This window comes from Triturus cristatus, chromosome 4_1, assembly GCF_964204655.1.
Source record: "Triturus cristatus chromosome 4_1, aTriCri1.1, whole genome shotgun sequence".
NCBI classification, from domain to species: domain Eukaryota; kingdom Metazoa; phylum Chordata; class Amphibia; order Caudata; family Salamandridae; genus Triturus; species Triturus cristatus.
Window position 1 is genome coordinate 801,785,316 of NC_140585.1, and position 13,376 is coordinate 801,798,691.

A 13,376-nucleotide genomic window follows, 5' to 3' on the forward strand; every position below is an offset into this window, starting at 1 on the left:
TGGGTGGCCTGGCCTGACCCTTGTATTGCTTTATAGCCTTGCTATTCCCTATTTTAATGCTCCCCTTCCCGTGCACTATGCACTGGCATGCCCAGTGTAAATCTGACTTCCTTAAAAGGGGTCTTCAAGAGATTGCTCTCTAGGGACAATCAAATACCACCCTTTCCTCAATCAAGGAAATGCTACTATTCAAAATGTTGAAAATATTGGTGGAAAATTTCTAACTCTCTGACTGATGGTAAACTTCTTTATTGGAAACGTGTAACGGGAGATTGGATTTCAGATTCTGCAAACCCACTGGTGAGAACAGAGGCGGTGGTGTGTTAGCAGTGGTATTTACTTCACGGATCTACAGGATACACATAGTACGGCCATATACGAATAAATCTGCCCTCCACTGACGTAAAAGCAAGTTAGGAATTCTCGTTTCAGCAACTAAAATAAAATAAAAGACTAAATTCCCTTTAGCAAATTACCATATTAAATAAAAACATAATTGATGGAAAAAGGGAAGTAAAAAAACAAGGAAGTGTAATAGGGGAGGAGTACTGGGCTCTCAAAAAAAGGGGGAGAAGAAAAAAGTGGAGCTTGGAACCACTGGTTCTTTAAAAAAAAAAAGGGGGGGTTTATTGGGGCAGAGAATCGGAGGTCAGACTGGGATGGCGCAGTGAAAAGGAAAGATAAAAAAAAAAGAAAAAGGAGAAAAAGCCAGGAGGATGGAGTTATCGGGGCACAGAGATAAGAGAGTAAAGCATATGTAGGGAGAGGACTGTCCCCTGCATGATGATCAGACTTAAACCCCTAACCTGAGTGCCCATTTGCTTGCGGTCGTGCCCCTCATTTTGGGCCTGGCATCACACTAATCTAGCATGTGCATAGAGACCTGCAGTTGTACTTGGTAATGTGAGGTCCAAAACCTGTGCTGTGTCCTGAAGGGGCGCATCAAGCATGCCCTCATAGTGGGTACTGGAGTGCTGTATATGCCCTGCGTGTAATACATAAAGAGGGGTTGGCAGCGTACCATGTTGCAGGAATCTATAGTGTGACCAGACCTTTTTCTGTTTGTTAAGGAGAGGTTTTAGCATGGCACCAGATGGAGGATGAGGACAGTTTCCCCAGACAGTGGAGGTGTATTGCCCACATTCTTGTAGCTTGAGGGTGGAGACCCAACACTGAAGTGAGGAAGGATGGAGACAGCGCTAACTGTATGGGTGAGGGATGGGACTACAGGTTCTGTTGTTCAAGAACTAGAAGTTTCTAGCCAGTGCCCAACAGGTGAGGGCACATCACCTCAAGTCTCCTCTTTCTGCTGGAAGGTCTGCTTGAGGTGCCCAGAAACCTGCTTGTCTGCTGTGAGAGAGAAGCAGTGTGCTTGGCCTTAAAGGATAAGGCTCTGTCCAGGAGAAGAAGCTCAGCATCTTCTTAGCATGAGGACAAAGCTGGCTTGTCCTGAGGGTGAAGCTAGGGGTGATCCTTGTTCTGGAAGGGCACTCCGGTCACTCGTTGCAGTTTGCATGTGAGACGCATTAGTATGTACAAGAAAGACACATACTGTGTCACCCAGCAGATTACAGTGGATTTAAGAAACTGATGCTGCTGCAGCCAAAACTGTGAGTAAAAGCTTTGTCTCTCCTGATTGGCCCAGAGGCCACAACTGCCAGAAAGACATCACCATGAGGGATTCGGCCTAGATGCTGCAACGGCCATACCAGAACACCTGCCTGTAGCTGGCCTGGAGGGCTGCCACCACCAAGTACAAGTGTTGCCGCGCAGACCTCATCCCAAGTGAGGCTGCCAGAGTGGCCTCTGTGGGATTGAAGCTTCTGCCTGATGGAGAGAACCCAAACAGGATCTGCTGCACAGCCTGCACTGCAGGTGAAACATGAGACCTAACCTACACCAGGCGCAAGAGACTAAATACTCGTAGACAAGCCTAGTTTGCATACTAAGACTGTTTGCTGAACAGGTAAAGAGACCTTGAACTGAGTAGCACAGTTGAACTGTGTGACTATTTGAGCAATTGAAACCTGCGCCTAGTCCTGCCTAAACATAGTGTGTTGTGGTCTGTAGATACAGGGTCTCGACCCTGTAGGAAGAAGGGGGTTTACCAAGAGGCAGAACAGAGTGTAGTGTTTCACTGTTTACTGCAACTTAGTTTGCAACCCTGTATGTCATTTCCCTTGTATTGTGTAGTATTTAGTTCTGCTGTGTGATTAATTCATTTTGACATATTTTTATATACTAATCCATCTCGGATCGGTTACTTTAAAAAAAGGTGGTTTCATGGGCATATGTCATTATGCATGTGTGCTTGCCTTAAAAATGATGCAGCTGCATAATTGCCTTTTTCTCCCTTTTGTAAATGCTGTACAGCATAAACAAAATCAGTTTCTTTTGCTTCCAGCACTTTACAAGACTGTGTGTATTTTGGAGCTTGCCTCGTGTGCTGCTTCCCCACCCATATGCTCACCTTCCTGCTCTCTTTCTGTTGCTGGCCCCCTCCAAGCTCATCTGTTGCTATCCTGCCCCTTTTTCTCTCTTAGTTTCTTTTTTTTAAATTGAAACAAAATGCCCACCCCATCATACTGCTCCCTCTTTCCATCATACGTCCACTGCTGATGGCAGTCATTCGCATTTACTTCTTCCCACCATCCCCTGCATAAGACACTGCCACAGTTGCTCCCTGTTGGACCTGGCCCTCTCTGCAGGGTAATTGCCAAACATTTTGCCTTTGTCCCTCCACTTTTATGCTGAATTTGTTTTTGTTTGCCTTGGGACTCTGTGCACTTTACCCCTGCTAACCAATGCAAAAATGCTTGCTTTCTCTCCTCAAAACATGGTAGAATTGGCTTATACCCAATTGGCATATTTAATTTACATATCAGTCCCTGTTAAAGTGGCACTACATGGTTCCAGGGCCTGTAAATTAAATGTTACTAGGGGGCTTCCAGCTCTGATTGTGCTACCCACTTAAGCAGCCCTTTAAGCATGTCTTAGGCCTGCTGTTGCAGCCTTTGTTTGTGCAGTTTTAAACTGCCATTTCGACCTGGCAAACGAAACCTTTAGCCAGGCCCAAACCTTTTTAATACATGTAAGTCACTCCTAGGACAGCCCAGAGGGCAGGGTACAATGTATTTGAAAAGTTGAACATGTGCTTTTAAGTTTTACATGTCCTGGTAGTGAGAAACTCTTAACTTCCAGAACCAGGGCACCAGGGTATAACAAGCATTTGCAATGCAATAGGTCTCGCATTTACGCAAGTTTAAGCTATTGGCATTATAAATGACAATGCCTTTTCTTTGTTTTAGAAACGAAAACAAAAATAATAGGCATAGTTATTTGCAATGTCAATAGCTCAAACTCCCGTAAATGCGAGACCTATTGCATTGCAAATGCTTGTTCAATGATGCCTCTTAGTGCGCATTCTTCACAGGGGGCATGTTGGTGTGTGCCATTTCTGATGCACGTATTAGTGGGCACTCTTCACAGGGTGCACCTTTCTACTTCACGTTGGTGTGTGCATTTTGCACACTGGTGAGTGCGTGTTCTAATGCACAGCAGTGTGCACTCTTGACACTGCACCTTCCGACCGCACTTTGGTGTGCGTGTTGCACATTGGTGTATGCGTGTTCTAATGCACACGCCAGTGTGCAATCTTGACGCGGCGCACCTTCCTACTGCACTTCTGTGTGTGCGTGTTGCACACTGGTGAGTGTGTGTCCTAATGCACAACACAGTGTGCACTTTGACACGGTGCACTTTCCGATTGCACTTCGGTGTGTGTGTTGCATATTGATGGGTCAGTGTGCACTCTTGACACAGTGTATATTACTACTGCACATTAGGTGTAGTTTTGCACTACACATCACCACGCATACTTTTCCACCACGCATACTTTTCTACCACGCATCAAAACGTGCACTCCAGGATTAGAGCTCGAAAGAGAATCCTACACATTGAACAGTGAGTGTGGGTGCGAGTTAAAGATGGGACACTGCTTCTTTTGGGGAGGCCTGTTGGGGCGGGGTGGGGTGGGGTGCGGCCATCCAAGTATCTATGACTAATGCACTCTACTCCCCATCTATACCAATGGAAAGGGTGATGAAGAGATGCGGAGGTCAGAGGGTAAACTCCACGACTGCCGCACATCATAACAGTGAGCCCACAACAGTCTCACCCAAAGCAGATCTCGCATCCCACAATATCCCAGAGACTGGAAGCCGCCAGCATGGCTATGAGTGATAAGTGACTTCAAAAGAAGGGGGCTGTAACCAACACCATCCCCACTCCACCACTACCCAACCCGATGTTTCATGTGCATTGCATTTGTATGAACTGTAACTGGTTAGAGCACACATACATCTGAGAGAGAGAAAAATAGAGACCGGAAAGGCAAGAGAGAGAGAGAGAGAGAGACAGAGAAAGAGCGACAGTGAGAGAAAGAAAGAGAGAGATAGAGAGAGATAGTGACTGAGAAATAGTGAGGGATGAAAGAGCGCTGCACTGTTTACAATAGTTTTTATACTCCTGTTCTCGCTAGTTCGTTACGTTATTCACACCTTCAATCAAATTAAAGACTTATTGTTTTTATTAACATGTACCTTCTGCTGAAGTTATTGATTGGTACCTCTCGGTCATCATTTAAAAAAAAAAAAGCCTTGTATCCCAGTGTTTTTAATAAGGGTGTTCTGCTCTCGCTTCTTTGTGAACAAACGCGGCCGCTAAAGTCAGCGGACCGCGCTCCAAATCAATTAAATAAATAAACCTAGCCTGGCCGCTAATGTCAGCGGACCGCGCTCCAAATCAAATAAATAAATAAACAAGCGTGAGGACCACGCTGCAAATAACAAAACAAGCTGTCGCCATTGTGCGAATGAGGAAAAAAGTGCTCACAGAGTAATTGAAGGAGACTGTATAACGCCGCAAGTAAAAAATCCAGTCCGGATGGGCCGTCGAAGAAGGAGACAGGGCGGTAACGAAAAAGCCTCATTCTCAATCACGACACAGCATTTAACATAAACGATGATGCCAGCCAATAAGATTGATGGGCGGGGCTTCAAGTCCACTTCTGAAATCTTATCGATTACAATAAGCCTCGCAGAACGAGGAGCTCATGCGCGCTCCAGCGCTAGGTCTGCGAGACCTAAAAAGGGGACCTCAGATACCAACTCTTCAGTACATGTCTATCTGTGGATACTCTGCCAGGGAGAATAACTGCTGGCTGCTGGAAGGACTGCCACTCTGCTAAACTGCTGCTCTGGAGGAATTGCTGCCCTGCTGTGCTGCCTTGCTGCCTGCTGCCCTCTTGCCTTGGTGAGAAGGACTGGACCTGCATCTCTTGAACTCATAATTCAGAGGGACTCCACAGGCAAGTTGACTTGCCTCCTCATCTGAAGCCTCAGTGACTTAACAGGATTCCAACAATCTTGCACCTGGAATCTGCCATCTGTGAGTCTACCCTGCCAAGTGGTGCCACCACAGTCCTCAACCCTTGTAAGTGGGCCTAAGATGCTTGCCAGTCTGTGTGGATCCATCAGAACCGATGCGTCTCTTCTGCTGCGCGGTGCTTCGCCAATCAAAATTAATGCATTGCCGCTGCTGCATGGTTTGGGCCACATCGCTGCTGCAGTCCTTGAAACTGATGCATCATCACGACTGCTCATCGCAATTTTGGCATGGGCCCTCGCATCGCCTGTTGATGACAGCCTTGATGAGGACACTGGACTCCGCATCGCAGCCTCACAGCTCTTCAGAACCGACACATCGCCCCCACTGCACGGCACATCCGGGACACCGGACTTCCCCCTCCTCAATGGGATCCTCGACGAAAGGGCAGAACCTCGCATCGCACCCTTGCCGCATCTTTGATCTGACATATGGCTTCGACTGCTTGACACATTTTCAACGCGGATCCTCACAATGCTTCGCAATCTGGATTTTAAGGTACTTTTTGTTCAGTGGGCCTAACTAGGTCCTTATAGGCTGCCTATGCTGCATCAAGATCAGCCTGAACTGGTGACTTTGTCCTGGTCCGGCACAACCAGATATTCACAGTTGGCCCTTTGGTCTTTTTGGCTCTATTTTCACTAAACTCGTTATAATTCCATAGCTCTGATTCTACTGATTGGATTTTTGTCGTTTTGATCTTGTTTTATTTATTAAAAATCACTCTATTTTTCTAATCCAGTTTACTTCTTTTGTGGCGTTTTCACTGTGCAACGTTTTGAAGTGTTGCACAAAATACTTTACACATTGCCTCTAAGGTAAGCCTGACTGCTTTGTGCCAAGCTACCAGGGAGTTGTGCACAGGTTAATTTGGGGTTTGTTGATGCCTTATCCTGACATGGATTGTGGTTACTGCTTGACCATGGCTCACACCTCAGTGAAACAACTACCAAATTTCTCTTGTTTTAGTTTTTGACCTTCTAAAAAGCTTTTGTAGGATGTTGCATATACAATTTACTTTCATGCTTCTCCTTTTTTCTTTTTTTTAAAGATCCTTGGTGTACGTTTTAAATGCTTTTATTTACTGCTCCAAGATTGGCATCCGCCTTTTTGGAACCATACATTTAAATGAAAACAAACAGACCACCACGTAGTGAAATGTGCACACATGTCTTAACTCTTAAACCACCGTAGCATGATGGCGCATTTGTGTCTTCTCGATGGTGTTCCCAGCAGGTGGATTCTGGCCATATCTGTTTGTCTGCAGTCGTGGTGTCGGAGCGAACCTCAGTCTTACATGGTTCAAAGGGTGGCTCGAACTGCCTCAGTTCTTCCCTGGCAGATCGAGCTGGTAAGACCACTACTGCCATTTTGATGGTGGCACATCTTTCGGGTAGCATGTGTGTGTTGTGCATGTGTGAGATTTCATCTTCTGGAAAGTGGCTAACAGCTGTAGGTCACGTGAGTGCGACGGGCAGACTAGGGACCCTATGTCAATTTGCCCTATCTTCCAAGTATTCAAGAAGCATTTAGAACCTTCTAGAAGGGTGATGCTACAGTCCATATATTTGGCGTTGACCCATTTTACCAATCCAAGAAGGCTATACATTATTGTTGTTTCCTTTTCAGAATCCCAATCCGATATGGCCCCAACTATCTTGTGACCTCCTATTTCTGATATTCTGTTCTTCCCTACAAAAGGAGGTCTGAAGATCCTCTCTCTGCATCACAAGGCAGTGGAGTATTTTTCAGCTGGTTCTTCTTTCGCCCTAGTTTCTATTTTTGTCCCTTTTTGCTTGAGCTCTTGTTCTGTGCCTATCCTTTTAGCCCCATTTCTCTTCACTGCTGTTTGGTGTTTGCTTTTGCCTGCTCCTTCTTCTACAGTTCTCAGCATATCTTCTGATCTTGCTCAGCTTCTACCTTGAAATTCTGGACCTGCTACATTATAGAGGATTTTTTTGCCATGTGGCTTTGTCCTCCACTCTATGATCTTTCCTGCAGGCACCTATCTTTAGCACATATTCGATCAGTGCAAAGAAAGAGTGGCCTCTGGAAGGCATTGCTCATACCTTGGAGTAGCCAAGCATAAGGGAAACATCTACGCATTCAATCCTTAGTCGTAAAACGGCAACAAATTGAATGACAAGATAGCACAGTGGATTTCATGGTTGACCTGGCAGTTGTAATAGAACAGTAAATTACAAACTCCTCCAACTTTGTGCGGCGAGTGAAGTTTTGGAATTTGCCTTGACTACCAGTTTGTGTACACCTTACTTTTTTGTAGATACTAATAAATTAAAATACTCTAAGAGGAGAAGCTGATCCAGATCAGAAGATACACGGAGAACTGTAGAAGGAGGCTCAGTTAAAAGCAAGAACTTTTGGATGGGCTGACTGCATTTAGCCTTTTGACCATGGATGTTTTCTACAGATGGAGCCAAGGTTGGTTATTTGATTGATTCCTTCAGTCAAAAGTAAGAACGTTTGGATGGTCTCACTGTGCATTTTGCCTTTCAACGGTGGCAATTTAGCACAGCTAGAACCAAGATTGGTTATTTAATTGTTATCCTAACTGGACCAGCTTTGCCTTGGGTGAGGCCATTGGTGTCTACCAAAGACCTTAGTCTCAGTGATTACGCCACGTTTTTAACCAAGTTCATTAGATGTTTGAAGGCCAGATAGAGTGTTTAACCAAAGGAAGCCCTATGTGGCATCTCTAAAGGCAAGATGGAGGTTCTATCGTACATTACCCGGATCATCAGACTGTAGCTGAGACCAGTTGGATAGAACAAACATGGAAGACTCTTTTCTTATAGGGTTAAAGGAGGAGATCAAGGCCAACCTAATTCAAACATATCATCCAGACTCATTGCTGAACTAATAGAGCTCTCCTTGATGATAGAGCATAGGTTACAAGAAAGGAGGGCTGCGGGACACAAGACTCAAAGGTGGAACACTGGAACAGCATCCAGAGCCATTTCAAGTGGGACATCCCAACCAGGCAACCAACAGGAGTATGCAAACCACTTTAGGAACTTATTAAAATAGGAGCTGCAAGAAGACCACATTCCAATTCTGTTAATCAGCAAAGACGAACACCAGCTCTCTATCTGTAGACTAGACCTACTGGCTTGGCCTCTTTCCATCTCAGCACAAAACAATCAAAAAAGTTAATCTATGGAAGGAACTTCTCATCTGAATACTGTCATTACTGCACAGAAGCCAGCTTTGCTTTCAAATACTGTAAGGCATTGAAGAGTGATTTGACACTTGTTCTTGAAGTAAGTGGCTTAGCTCCTTAGACCCAGGTGGTTAGGACCTTCTCCTTGTTCGACAGGAAGACCCAACAATCACCCGTACTATTGTGTTTAGGCTTCTGGCATTCAGACTTGGTGCCCTCTTGGTCCCTTTGATCAGAGTGCGCATGCAAACTGTATGGGGGGCTGTAATATTTGGGATTCGCCTGCATACTCCAGCCCCAGGAGGTACTGGGGATGTGCAGGGTCCAGAGCCACCTGGATAAAAGATGCAGCACACAGCGAGGGACAGCAGGCACAGCAGTGCTGCAATATGGAGCCCACAACGAGGGACAGCAGGCACAGCAGTGCTGCAATATGCAGCCCGCAGCGAGGGACAGGAGGCACAGCAGTGCTGCAGTATGCAGCCCGCAACGAGGAACAGGAGGCACAACAGTGCTGCAAACTGCAACCCACTACGAGGGACAGGAGGCAGAACAGTGCTGCAATAAGCAACCCACAACGAGGGACAGGAGGCAGAACAGTGCTGCCATATGCAGCGAGGGACAGGAGGCACAACAGTGCTGCAATATGCAGCCCACAATGAGGAACAAGAGGCACAACAGTGCTGCAATATGCAGCACACAGCGAGTGACAGGAGGAACAGCAGTGCTGCAATATGCAGCCCGCAGCGAGGGACAGGAGGCACAGCAGTGCTGCAGTATGCAGCCCGCATGGAGGGACAGGAGGCACAACAGTGCTGCAAACTGCAACCCACTACGAGGGACAGGAGGCAGAACAGTGCTGCAATAAGCAACCCACAACGAGGGACAGGAGGCAGAACAGTGCTGCCATATGCAGCGAGGGACAGGAGGCACAACAGTGCTGCAATATGCAGCCCACAATGAGGGACAAGAGGCACAACAGTGCTGCAATATGCAGCACACAGCGAGTGACAGGAGGCACATCAGTGCTGCAATATGCAGCCCACAGCGAGGGACAGGAGGCACAGCAGTGCTGCAAAATACAACCCATAACAAGGGACAGGAGGCACAGCAGAGCTGCAATATGCTGCCCACAGAGAGGGACAGGAGGCACAACAGTGCTGCAATATGCAGCCCACATCGAGGGTCAGGAGGCACTACAGTGCTGCAATATGTAGCACACAGCGAGGGACAGGAGGCACAACAGTGCTGCACTATGCAGCCCACAGAGAGGGACTGGAGGCACAACAGTGCTGCAGTATGCAACCCATAGCGAGGGACAGGAGGCACAGCAGTGCTGCAATATGCAGCCCACAAGGAGGGACAGGAGGCACACCAGTGCTTTAGTATGCAACCCAATACGAGGGACAGGAGACAAATTAGTGCTACAGTATGCAGCCGAGGGACAAGAGGCTTAACAGTGCTGCAATATGCAGCCCACAGCGAGGTACAGGAGGCACAGCAGTGCTGAAATATGCAGTGAGGGGCAGGAGGCACAACAGTGTTGCAATATGTAGCCCACAACGAGGGACAGGAGCCACATCAGTGCTGCAATATGCAGCCCACAGCGAGGGACAGGAGGCACAGCAGTGCTGCAATATGCAGAGAGGGACACGAGGCACAGCAGTGCTGCAATATGCAGCGAGGGACAAGAGGCACAACAGTGCTGCAATATGCAACACATAACGAGGGACAAGAGGCAGAACAGTGCTGCAATATGCAGTGAGGGATAGGAGGCACAACAGTGCTACAATATGCAGCCCACAGCGAGGGACAGGAGGCACAGCAGGGCTGCAATATGCAGCGAGGGACAGGAGGCACAACAGTGCTGCAATATGGAGCCCACAACGAGGGAAAGGAGGCACAACAGTGCTGCAGTATGCAGCCCACAGCGAGGGACAGGAGGCACAACAGTGCTGCAATATGCAGCGAGGGACAGGAGGCACAACAGTGCTGCAATATGCAGCCCACAACGAGGGACAAGAGGCACAACAGTGCTGCAATATGGAGCCCACAATGAGGGAAAGGAGGCACAACAGTGCTGCAGTATGCAGCCCACAGCGAGGGACAGGAGGCACAACAGTGCTGCAATATGCAGCGAGGGACAGGAGGCACAACAGTGCTGCAATATGCAGCCCACAACGAGGGACAAGAGGCACAACAGTGCTGCAATATGCAGCCCACAGCGAGGGACAGGAGGCACAACAGGGCTGCAATATGCAGCGAGGGACAGGAGGCACAACAGTGCTGCAATATGGAGCCCACAACGAGGGAAAGGAGGCACAACAGTGCTGCAGTATGCAGCCCACAGTGAGGGACAGGAGGCACAACAGTGCTGCAATATGCAGCGAGGGACAGGAGGCACAACAGTGCTGCAATATGCAGCCCACAGCGAGGGATAGGAGGCACAACCGTGCTGCAGGATGCAGCCCACAGCGAGGGTCAGGAGGCACAGCAGTGCTGCAATATGCAGTCCACAGTGAGGGACCGGAGGCACAACAGTGCTGCAGTATGCAACCCATAACGAGGGACAGGAGGCACAGTAGTGCTGCAATATACAGCCCACAGCGAGGGATAGGAGGCACAACAGTGCTGCAATATGCAGCCCACAACGAAGGACAGGAGGCACAACAGTGCTGAAATATGCTACCCACAGCGAGGGACAGGAGGCACAACAGTGCTGCAATATGCAGCCTACAGCAAGGGACAGGAGGCACAAAAGTGCTGCAATATGCAGCGTGGGACAGGAGGCACAACAGTGCTGCAATATGCAGCCCACAGCGAGGGACAGGAGGCACAACAGTGCTGCAATATGCTGCCCACAGCGAGAGACCTGAGGCACAACAGTGCTGCAATATGCAGCCAACGAGGGATAAGAGACTCACCAGTGCTGCAATATGCAGCCAACTAGGGACAAGAGGCTCACCAGTGCTGCAATATGCAGCCCACAGCGCAGGTCAGGAGGCACAACAGTGCTGCAATATGCAGCCCACAACGAGGTACAAGAGGCACAACAGGGCTGCAATATGCAGCCCACAGCGAGGGACAGGTGGCACAACAGTGCTGCAATATGCAGCGAGGGACAGTAGGCACAACAGTGGTGCAATATGTATCCCACAGCGAGGGACAGGAGGCACAGCAGGGCTGCAATATGCAGCGAGGGACAGGAGGCACAACAGTGCTGCAATATGGAGCCCACAACGAGGGAAAGGAGGCACAACAGTGCTGCAGTATGCAGCCCACAGCGAGGGACAGGAGGCACAACAGTGCTGCAATATGCAGCGAGGGACAGGAGGCACAACAGTGCTGCAATTTGCAGCCCACAGTGAGGGACAAGAGGCACAACAGTGCTGCAATATGCAGCCCACAGCGAGGGACAGGAGGCACAACAGTGCTGCGATATGCAGCCCACAGCGAGGGACAGGAGGCACAACAGTGCTGCAGGATGCAGCCCACAGCGAGTGTCAGGAGGCACAGCAGTGCTGCAATATGCAGTCCACAGTGAGGGACAGGAGGCACAACAGTGCTGCAGTATGCAACCCATAACGAGGGATAGGAGGCACAGTAGTGCTGCAATATACAGCCCACAGCGAGGGATAGGAGGCACAACAGTGCTGCAATATGCAGCCCACAACGAAGGACAGGAGGCACAACAGTGCTGAAATATGCTACCCACAGCGAGGGACAGGAGGCACAACAGTGCTGCAATATGCAGCTTACAGCAAGGGACAGGAGGCACAAAAGTGCTGCAATATGCAGCGAGGGACAGGAGGCACAACAGTGCTGCAATATGCAGCCCACAGCGAGGGACAGGAGGCACAACAGTGCTGCAATATGCTGCCCACAGCGAGAGACCTGAGGCACAACAGTGCTGCAATATGCAGCCAACTAGGGACAAGAGGCTCACCAGTGCTGCAATATGCAGCCCACAGCGCGGGTCAGGAGACACAACAGTGCTGCAATATGCAGCCCACAACGAGGTACAAGAGGCACAACAGGGCTGCAATATGCAGCCCACAGCGAGGGACAGGTGGCACAACAGTGCTGCAATATGCAGCGAGGGACAGTAGGCACAACAGTGCTGCAATATGCAGCCCACAACGAGGGACAAGTGGCACAACAGTGCTGCAATTTGCAGCCCACAGCGAGGGACAGGAGGCACAACAGTGCTGCAATATGCAGCCCATAGCGAGGGAAAGGAGGCACAACAGTGCTGCAATATGCAGCGAGGGACAGGAGGCACAACAGTGCTGCAATATGCAGCCCACAGCGAGAGACAGGAGGCCCAACAGTGCTGCAGTATGCAGCCCACATCAAGGGACAGGAGGCACACAGTGCTGCAATATGCAGCAAGGGATAGGAGGCACAACAGTGCTGCAATATGCAGCCCACAACGAGGGACAAGAGGCAAAACAGTGCTGCAGTATGCAACCCATAACGGGGGACAGGAGGCACAACAGTGCTGCAATATGCAGACCACAGTGACGGACAGGAGGCACAACAGTGCTGCAATATGCAGCGAGGGACAGGAGGCACAACAGTGCTGCAATATGCAGCCCACCGGGAGGGACAGGAGGCACACCAGTGCTGCAGTATGCAACCCAATACGAGGGACAGGAGGCAAATTAGTACTACAGTATGCAGCCGAGTGACAAGAGGCTTAAGAGTGCTGCAGCCCACAGCGAGGGACAGGAGGCACAGCAGTGCTGAA

General features: G+C 49.0%; 1 protein-coding gene across 1 annotated transcript in view; it reads left to right on the forward strand.

The window, feature by feature from the left end:
* The window catches only part of SRGAP1 (SLIT-ROBO Rho GTPase activating protein 1), a 497,889-nt gene that overhangs the window by 212,847 nt on the left and 271,666 nt on the right, over positions 1-13,376 (forward strand). The window lies entirely within an intron of this gene.